Here is a 10,735-nt window from a genome sequence, read left to right as displayed (position 1 = left end):
GCTTTGTGTGTGAGGCTGCTGGGGGCATTGTGTGAGGCTGCTGGGGGCATTGTGTGAGGCTGCTAAGGGCACTGTGTGCATGAGTGTGGTTGCTGGCGGCACTGTGTGCATGTGTGTAAGGCTACTGTAGGCACTCTGTGTGTTAGGTTTCTGGAGGTATTGTGTGTGTGTGTGTGTGTGTGTGTGAGGCTGCTGGAGGCACTGTGTGTAAGACTGGAGGTATTTGTGGGGGGAAAAGATAGTATGATGCTGGAAAAGTGCGGAGCCTAATCTATATATTTTTTTACAGGTCCTGCGGTAAAGAGTTGTGGCTGGACCAGATGAAGACGGTCTGGGACAGATGGAGAAGAAAAAGAAAAGAAATTAGTCCGATCAGAGAAGATATCATCTGTGAGTCCTGCATATGTAATCTACATAGCTAACAGATATATAGGTGTTGTATATTGCTTCTTTTTAGCCATTTTTTTGTTGCACATCAAATATTATTCGGTAGGAGTGCCCCGAGCCGAAAAAAAGGTTGGAAACCACTGACCTAGATAGTCTTAAAAAATCCAATTTACCAATGAGAAGTGCCTAAAACTAAAATTTTTGTAAGGTCACTGTTAAAAACCACCATAACAAAATAAGTGCTCCAAAGAAGAAATAATCAATAACAAACTTCACCACTTGTAGAGCAACGAAGGGTAAGTGGTAATATTCACCACCTAACATACAGTTCCACAGTCCAAACGCTCACAAGCGCAACACTGTACAATAATATATGATTCTCAACGCGTTTCTACTGAGCGTTGCCTCAGCATCATCAGGAGAGTACATATATCTTAATATGTGAATTTACAAGGGGTAATTGCACATTGTAGGGTAATTTATTGAACAAATTATATTGCACAGGCTCGGGTAAATATGGAGCAATCCTACATCCGGTCTCGGCAATAGCCTCTGCCATGGCCGAGACCGGACGTAGGATAGCTCTACTGAGCGCTGCTCCGCAGAGTATTCGAGGGGTGCCGTGAGTAAGAGGAGGAAGTTTACTCAGGTGCAGCATGGTTGGGGATAGTTTGTAAAATCAATTGTGCAAGAGATTGGGGGCTTGTGCAATTCACTGAATGTTATATACTGGGGCATTGTATATGTATGTGCCATGTGATCATTCACTACAGCCTGCTATTTGTACTAGATATCACGGTTTACAGCAATAGGGTAAGTGCAATATTGTGGCTGTGCAATTTATTATGTGCAATTGTCATTATGTGCAATATTTACCCGAGCCTGTGCAATATCATTTTTTTGTGCAAGTGCAATAAATAACCCTACCATGTGCAATTACCCCTTGTAACTTTACATATTAAGGTATTTGTACTCTCCTGATGACGCTGAGGCCACGCTCAGTAGAAACGTGTTGAGAGTCATATATTATTGTACAGTATTGCGCTTGTGAGCGTTTGGACTGTGGAACTCTATGTTAGGTGGTGAATATTACCACTTACCCTCCGTTGCTCTACAAGTGGCGAAGTTTGTTATTTATTATTTCTTCTTTGGAGCACTTATTTTGTTATGGTGGTTTTTAACAGTGACCTTAATAAAATTTAACTTTTAGGCACTTCTCATTGGTAAATTGTATTTTTTTTGTCATTGTCGCGAAGGTTGTTTTGGAAAGGGCTCTGGATAGGCCGTATAATTATCCTTTCTCTGTTTACTAGATAGTCTTAAACTTTACTTATTTTAATGTCTCCTTTTATTGTGCTTTCTTTAAATTCTTGTCAGGAATAATGCTGACTAGCCATACAAGTAGTAAATGTAAGACTCACCGCAGTCAACTGGAATTCAGTAGATAGTAGATCCGTGACACCACAATGGTCTGGAGCTGGAGATGTAGTGGATCCGCTGGACCTGTGTGGCAGATGACGCGGGCCGTACCAGGGAGCAGAGTCTAAGGTGCCGCTGGGTTTCCCCAGAGCCCGGCGCAAAAGCGGGATGGACTTATTGCAACTGGCGGCCCTCAGGTCGCTACCCCTGGCACGACTTGACCACACAGACGGCTGAGGTGAAGCGTGGAACAGAAAGGATGAGGCAAGAAGAAGTCAGGCTAGTGGTAGGTCAGGGTTGGCGGCACAGGAGCGTAGTCAGTAGGTAAGCAGAAGGTCAATAGGCAGACGGATGGAATCACAGTCAGGTCACGGAATGCAAGGTCTGTTACACGGCAAGGAAACATGGAATACAGCTTTCTCTCAGGCACAAAGGCAACCAGAGGAGGATAGGGGACAATGCGCCCACGGCCGCGCCGCTGGAGCACAAGATGTCACAGTACCCCCCCCCCTTTTGGTCCCCCCTCCTTTTGGGACTGAGGAAACGTTTGAGGAGACAACGATCCAGGATGTTCTCCTCAGGCTCCAAAGTTCTCTCCTCAGGACCAAATCCCCTCCAATTGACCCAAAAAAAATTCTTCCCACGTACCGTTTTCGAGGCCAAGATCTGTTTAACTTGAAAAATATCAGAGGTACTGGAGACAGGAGTGAGAGCGATGTTATTTCTTTGAGAAAATCGATTGACATCTAGGGGATTTGAGGAGAGACACATGAAAGGAGTTAGGAATGCGTAGAAAAGGGGGTAGGCGGAGTTTGTATGAAACAGGATTAATGACAGAGATGATGACCAAAAACAATAAAAAAAGGAGATGTCCTCATGGATTCCGAATCTCTGATTATAGGAAAATTCGGCCCAGGGAAGAAGATCAACCCAGTCATCCTGACGAGCTGAGACAAAATGGTGTAAATAAGTCTCCATAATTTGATTTACCCTCTCCACCTGACCTTTGGACAGGGGGTGATAGGCAGAGGAGAAATCCAAGCTGATGTCAAGGCAGGAACGGAGAGCTTGCCAAAATTTAGACACAAACTGAACTCCATGACCCGAGACAATACTTTCTGGAAGACCATGCAGATGGAAGATATGGCGTAAGAAGTGCTTTGCCAGTTGTGGGGCTGATGGGAGACAGGGAAGTGGAATAAGATGAGCCATTTTAGAAAACCGATTAACCACAATCCAGATGACTGTTTTGTTATGAGATGGCGGATGATCGGTAATAAAATCCATATGTTGTGTCCCGGTACCGTATTGCATACCGTACCTAGTGTGGTGGTCTCCAAAGTCAGAGTTGCTATGCTCAGGTAGGGTTCCCCAGGTGGGACAGCCCCTAGTCGCCTCTCTTCTACTCTAATTCTATAGTGTTTATATGTGTATGTATTTAATAATGTGTGTATTTAAGATAATATAAAGAGTACTTGCCTCGTTAGCGTCGCAGGACCTTCGGTCATGTGACAATGTTTAATCCTCTATGGTATGTTGGAGGACCTTTGGAGGTCCATGGGTCACATGCTCCCCATAACCCTTTGTAATGGTGATTGACACAAGTATTAAGTTGTATTGAGTTATAAACTAATCCCCGCTAAAGCTAGCGTAACTACTGGACCGCAACCAAATCCCCTAAATCCAGTGGAACAGCGCATATCATCCTAAAGACTCTAAATTGCTTTGTCAACCTTTGTCAATCTCCTAGAGAAGTTGCATGTATAGAGACTGTTCCAGTTATGAAGCTTGCATAAAATCTTCAGTAAAAGTTACAACTGTTTTCAGCAAACTCTCCGGTTGTGGACATTCTATTATTCTCTACCTCCCTATCACTCTTGGGAAGGGTGGAGGCAGGACAAGCATTACAGAGGAGCCCTCACCCTGGCATCATGAATAGCAAGGGTTAACCAGACACCCTTTAGTCACCGCACAGCTACACCCCATATAACCTACTCCCCCAGGCTATCACACATAGCAATGTGAGTCCATGGAGTCTCAGGAATGAACAATGGCTGCAAGAATCCTATGGGCCTCTGTCGAGGGGTCTTGTCATGAGCCCAGGTGACACAGGATCGTACAAATTAAGAGACATCGTGTTCCAGATTCGTCCACCAGTAATTTCGGGAGATTAAAAGAAACGTTTTACGTACTCTAGGATGACCAGCCAACAAAGAAGAATAACCCAATTTCAAGACTTTGTGTCTCAATCTGACAGGTACAAAGGTTTTAGCAGGAGGTACCTGCAGAAGATTGTCAGGAGCTGCGGAAATCAGACAGTCTGGAGGGATAATATGCCTTGGTGTAAAATTCAAACCCACAACGTAACAGGATTTGGAAAGGGCATCAGCTCTGATATTCTTGTTAGCTGGACGGAAATGAACAAAAAATTAAACCTTGAGAAGAACAATGACCACCTTGCCTGTCGTGGGTTCAAATGCTGAGTAGACTGGAGGTACAGAAGATTCTTGTGGTCAGAGCAGATACTGATAGGATGAAGAGATCCTTCCAACAAATGTTGCCACTCTTCTAGGGTAAGTTTTATAGCTAGTAGTTCTCGATCTCTGATGGAGTATTTCCTTTGTGCTGGCAACAAGGTTTTTGAAAAGAATCCACAGGTTACAGTTTTACCCTTGGAGTTATTCTGGGTAAGAATGACACCGGCTCGTATGGACGAAGCGTCAACCTCCATGGCAAAAGGTCTTTCTGGATCAGGTTTTAAAAGCACGGAAGCAGAAGCAAAGGCAGATTTTAGGCTGGAGAATGCCTCTTCGGCCTCAGGAGGCCATGATTTGGGGTTAGAGTTCTTTCTGGGGAGGGCTACAATGGGAGCGACCAGAGAAGAGAAATGTGGGATGAACTGACTGTAATAGTTGGCAAATCCCAGGAAACGTTGAATAGCCTGAAGACCGGTAGGGCGAGGCCAATCCAAAACTGCAGACTGTTTTCCAGGATCCATTTGCAGACCATGATGAGAGACAATATAACCAAGAAATGGGAGACTGGATTTCTCATAAAGGCATTTCTCCAGTTTAGTGTAGAGATAATTCCTCCGGAGGTGTCGAAGGACCTGGCAAATTTGAATATGATGCTATTGCAGATTGGAAGAATAGATCAGGATGTTATCAAGATACACAACAACACAGGTATAGAGAAGGTCACGGAAGATATAATTGACGAATTCCTGAAATACAGCTGGAGCATTACAAAGACCCAAAGGCATCACGAAATACTCAAAATGTCCATCTCGGGCATTGAAAGCTGTTTTCCATTCTTCTCCCTCTTGGATTCGAATCAGATCATAAGCTTCACGTAAATCCAATTTGGAGAAGACCTTGGCCCCTCGGACACGATCAAAGAGTTCAGAGATCAGAGGAAGAAGATAAAGATTTTTGATCGTGATTTTGTTGAGACCTCTGTAATCAACACATGGGCGGAGAGAACCATCCTTCTTGCCCACAAAGAAGAACCCAGCTCCAGCAGGTGAAGAGGATTTTCAGATTAATCCTCTTTGGAGGTTCTCTTGGATATACTTTTGCATGGCTTGAGTCTCGGGTACAGACAGAGGATAGATTCTACCACGAGGAGGCATAGTCCCAGGCTGTAAATCAATGGAGCAATCGCAAGAATGCTGCGGAGGTAAAGTCTCGGCCTGTTTTTCGCAAAAGACATCAGAAAAATCTTGATAAGGGGAAGGCAGACCAGGCATAGGAGGTAAGGAAGAAACCACTTTAGGCAGGACCTGCACCAGAGAACGACTTTGACAGCACTGACCCCAGCGAGTGATCTCTCCAGACTTCCAGTCAAGCTGCGGGGAATGGTGTTGGTGCTAGTGAAGACCGAGAAGTATCTGTGAAGCACAATGAGGAAGTACGTATAATTCAATCCTTTCCTTATGTGAGACTCCCAACTGCATGAGAAGAGACTCTGTGCGGTACAACACTTTACAGAACAGATTTTGTTCATTGACAGAAGAGATAAACAGGGGCTTGACAAGACAACTCACAGGTAGACGATATTCATGCACGAGAGAGGCATCAATGAAGTTGCCAATGGAACCAGAGTCCAAGAATGCTGAAGCGAAGAATGAAGTTTGAGCAGAAACGTGGACTTGAACAGAGATACACAAACGAGGAGAGGTAGTATTCACACCCAGGGACGCCTCTCCTACGTGTCCCAGGTGCAAGCGTTTTTCCGGATGCTGTGGAAGGGCAGAACAGTCTTTGAGAAAGTGCTCCGGACTGGCACAATATAGGCACAAATTCATATTGTGACGTTGGGATCTCTCCTGCTGAGTTAGGTGAGTATGATCCACTTGCATAGCCTGTGCGGCAAGAGGCACTGAAGACTGAAGAGGTGGATGTTGAAACACGGGTGCCAATCGAATATAACACCATGTTTGGGTTAATTCTCTTTCATTACGAAGTTAATCCTGTCTTTCGGCAAAACGCACATCAATACGTGTGGCTTAACGGATCAGATCAGACAGGTTACACGGAGGATCTTGTGCAGCAAGGACGTCCTTTATTCTACTGGACAGTACTTTTTTGAATGTAGCACAAAAGGCTTTGTCGTTCCATGACAAAACTCTTAGGTTAAGAAGAGCGGTCTCGACAGAGGCTTGTGCGGGTTCTTCAAAAACACTGCGGAACTCAGCTAAGAAGGCCGTGAGATTAGAGGAAATTGGATCACTATGATCCCAGAGAGGAGTAGCCCAGGCCAGGGCCTTTCCAGACAAGAGACTGACCACAAACACAACCTTTGCACGTTCCGATGGGAACCGACCTGCTATGAGCTCCAGGTGTATGGAGCATTGAGTCACAAAACCTCAACCCAACTTAGGCGAAGCTTTGATCTGGAGGAAACTGCAGATTGCGACTGCTGTTGCATGGTTGCTCCATCATGGCGGACAGTCTATTTAATTGCTGCGCCTTATGGGCCAACTGTTGCGACTGACGGACCACAATGGAAGGAAGGTCCGAAACCTCTGGCAGAGGTACCTCAGCAGGTACCAGGGCCGGATCTTATTGTAAGACTCACCGCAGTCGACTGGCATTCAGTAGATAGTAGATCCGTGACACCACTGTGGTCTGGAGCTGGAGATGTAGTGGATCCGCTGGACCTGTGTGGCAGATTAAGTGGGCTGTACTAGTTAGTGGAGTCTAAGGTGCCGCTGGGTTTCCCCAGAGCCCACCGCAAAGCGGGATGGACTTGCTGCGGCTGGCGGCACCCAGGTCGCTACCCCTGGCATGACTCAACCACACAGGCGGCTGAGGTGAAGCGTGGAACAGAAGGGATGAAGCAAGACGAACTCAGGCTAGCGGGAGGTCAGGGAAGGTGGCACAGGAGCGTAGTCAGTAGGGTAGCAGAAGGTCAATAGGCAGGCGGCTGGAATCACAGTCAGGTCACGGAATGCAAGGTCTGGTACACGGCAAGGAAACACGGAATACAACTTTCTCTCAGGCACAAAGGCAAACAAAGATCCGGCAGAGAGTGGGAGGAGGTGCAGAAATTTATAATGAACGTGCAGGTGCAAAACATAATTGCGGGCACACTGGCCCTTAAAATCTGAGAGCTTCGGCGCACGCGCACCCTAGGAGGCGGGGACACGCGCGCCGGAACTGTAAGGAAACAGCAGGGGACAGAGGTGAGTGACGGGCTGGGGTTCGCAAGCAGGCGTGTCCCGCAGTGCGAATCCCAGCCCCGCCGGCCAGAGGAGGAGAGGGGACAATGCGCTCATGGCCCGGACGTGCAGCCTGAGCGCAAGATGTCACAGCAAAAGACCTTTTTCATAACTAGTCAGGATGCATATCCTTCTTTCTATGTTTCATGTACCCTATCTTAAGTGTTTCCTGAAGCACAGGAGTGCACCGAAATTAAAGGTGGCACCTTGGTAGCAAATTGTTGTGGAAGGAGGTGTCTGTTTGCTGTCTTTATTTGTCCCAGGGTGTGGCCATGGAGGAGGACTCAATTCTCAATGTGGGGATAAGTGCTAGAAGCCGAAGGTCCCCGTGGCATTCGACTGGTTGCTAAATGATATCCTGCCGCAGCACCTGTCCACCTTTAGGAGTTCCCTCAGGATTGTCCCACTGCAACCTGTGGTGTACATTAGAGTACTGTTTTATGTCCTTATGTCACGTGTGTTTATCTGTTGGATCGCAGTTATAAGGTCACTTTACTGTACAACAATTACCCAATTGGCACAAAAGAGTGAAAACAAACAATAAAAAGCATTTGGTTTCGACATAGGCACCAACTGTAACAGTACAAGGAAGAGTCCCCAATCTCCTACCCCAGGAATGCCGTTCGTCATCCCTCAACCGCCAGGACTAGGCGCAGTGTGCGGCTGTGTTTTAGAGAGGTAGTTTGTGGTGTCCCAGCACAAGTGGCTGTCCCGTGGTTTTGGGCTGTCTTGGGCAGCCTGGCAGCACAGAGTGTTGGGCCCCCTAGCATCCTTTTGTTATATCAATTATGTGAATAGTGTAATATAAAAAATATATATTTTATATATAATATATGTTTTATATTATATTAAATTAATTTTCTTATGGTTCCATGTATGTATGTTTGTGCCTTTAAAAATATGAACTCCCATGTGAGCCAATGAGACCCCAAAAGTCTCCTCTGTGTAGTAAAGTACAGGGGAGGGGTTAGTCAGTCTAGTACTGCACATTAGCCTGTCTAGTTTTATTCAACAGGCTAATCCATGAGCAACAGCTAAGCTCAGGTGTGCTGTGTCTTGTGTCCTAAGTAGAGGCCTTCTTCAGTTTAAAGCTTACTGCCTGGTCATTCTACAAGTGTCACTCGCAGGAGGAGTACATGCCCTTGCAGAATAGTCTACAGTGTCTTGGAAGGACCCTAGCTACCAGAATCATAAATTCTACAATTCCATCCGGTGAAAAGCACCACAAGTCTCAGAATAGCAACAAGGCTAGCAAGGGGTACACTGCATTCTCCCACTAAAGCTAGCTGTTTGTGTTATTCCAACTTCACAAGCTCAGTAAAGGCAGTTAACCATAACCTTATGTTGATGTGTTTATTTTCTCATTGTGTCTTGCCCAGGAAGACTGTCTCCCACCTTTGGACCATGGATTGGATAAACGGTGCCCTGGCATCACAATTTGAGCAAGGTACGACTGCTAACACCCAGTGGACACCACATTTGTAAAGAATGGGTTGGAAAATGAGCATACAAATAAACACATCGACATGCAATTGGTACAAACAATGAAGAAGTACGAACACTGTATTTAATGTTTGTTATCACTAAGGATTGGTAAATCTATTTGGGAGGGGATTTTGGACTATTGCATGCAAGGACATGGAAGAGTACATGGGAAAATGATGATATGGCTTTCAATAATTATCAATATAAACTTACTCCATTTAGGATAATTCATAGAAGTTATTGTTCCCCCCTTGACTTTACATAAAAGGTTTATCAATGGAGCTTCAGTATGTCCAAAATCCCAGGAGCAGAATGCAAATTATCTCTATATAATCTGGAAATGTCCTAACATACAAACTATATGGGGGAACATTTTCTATGAACTAGAGCGAAAGGTGAAATAAAGTTTTATTTTTTGCCAGATTAATGATAATTGATTTCTTTTGTTAGTGCCCAGCTGAAGACTCGGACTCAACATGGGCTGTAGTAGGAAAAGAAAGAAGATGACACCTACATAGGAGGAAAGGAGAGAACAAAAGAGGAGAAGGAGAAAATTACTCCAAAGTGGAGAGCTACCGAGAGAGGTGACGACCTGCAAGAGGGATGCAGCCAGGTGACTGCAGGTAACCCAATCACAGTGGCCTTGTAGGGTCAATGGAACCGGATTATTGCATATCTAAAACAGAAAGGGAATAACACCATGACCAAAGCAAAGGCCCAGATTGGGACTTCACAACCTACAAAACTCCATCAGGACCAACATGATGGAAATCAGGATACAGGATACAACCTAAGATCAAGATAAGGACAAGACACTGGATTCACTGGAAGAAATGCAACCTGCCAAGGATCAAAGAACATGGCTAGAAAAATGGCCAGAAAAAGAGAACCGTAACGCGCCTTTACTACATTAGGGAAGCAGAACACAATCATCTCTGCTACATTGAAATACAGTGGGGAGAACAAGTATTTGATACACTTCCGATTTTGCAGGTTATCATAGGTACTCCTCAACTGTGAGAGATGGAACCTAAAACAAAAATCCAGATGTATCATTTCATAAAAAATGTATTAGCATTTTATTGCATGACATAAGTATTTGATCACCTACCAACCATGGATTTAAATTCTGAGGCGCACGCAAGGTCCCCCTGATCAAGTCAGTGCATGTCTAGGCCCATCTGAAGTTTAACAGTGACCATCAGGATGATCCAGAGTTATAATGGGAGAAGCTCATGTGGTCTGATGAAACAAAAATAGAGCTTTTAGGTCTAAACTGAACTCGTCTTGTTTGGAAGAAGAAGTAGGACGAGTACAACCTCAAGAACACCATCACAACCATGAAGCATGGAGGTGGAAACATCATTCTTTGGGACTGCTTTTCTACAAAGGGGACAGGACGGCTGCACTGCATTGAGGGGAGGATGAATGGGGCCAAGTATCGCAAGATCTTGGCCAACAACCTCCTTCCCTCAGTATGAGCATTGAAGATGGGTCATGGCTGGGTCTTCCAGCATCACAACAACCAAAACACACAGCCAGGGCAACTAAGCAGTGGATCAGTAAGAAGCATCTCAAGGTCCTGGAGTGGCCTAGCCAGTCTCCAGACCTAAACCCAGTAGAAAATCTTTGGAGGAAGCTAAAAGTCTGTATTGTCCAGCAACAGCCCCACAACTTGAAGGATCTGGAGAAAGTCTTTGTGGAGGAGTGGGCCAAAATCCC

At 45.2% G+C, this 10,735-nt stretch overlaps 1 long non-coding RNA gene across 1 annotated transcript; it reads left to right on the top strand.

Annotated features, from left to right (window-relative positions):
• The first annotated feature begins 213 nt into the window (after nt 1–213).
• Nucleotides 214–9,598, top strand: LOC130283258 (uncharacterized). The gene is made up of 3 exons (XR_008846623.1): nt 214–390; nt 8,908–8,975; nt 9,464–9,598. It is a non-coding gene; the product is annotated as an uncharacterized LOC130283258 (long non-coding RNA).
• The last annotated feature ends 1,137 nt before the right edge of the window (nt 9,599–10,735 follow it).

This window comes from Hyla sarda, chromosome 7 (genome assembly GCF_029499605.1).
Source record: "Hyla sarda isolate aHylSar1 chromosome 7, aHylSar1.hap1, whole genome shotgun sequence".
Taxonomy (NCBI): domain Eukaryota; kingdom Metazoa; phylum Chordata; class Amphibia; order Anura; family Hylidae; genus Hyla; species Hyla sarda.
Note: the sequence above shows the minus strand (reverse complement) of the source record. Positions and strands in the feature narration are given on the sequence as shown.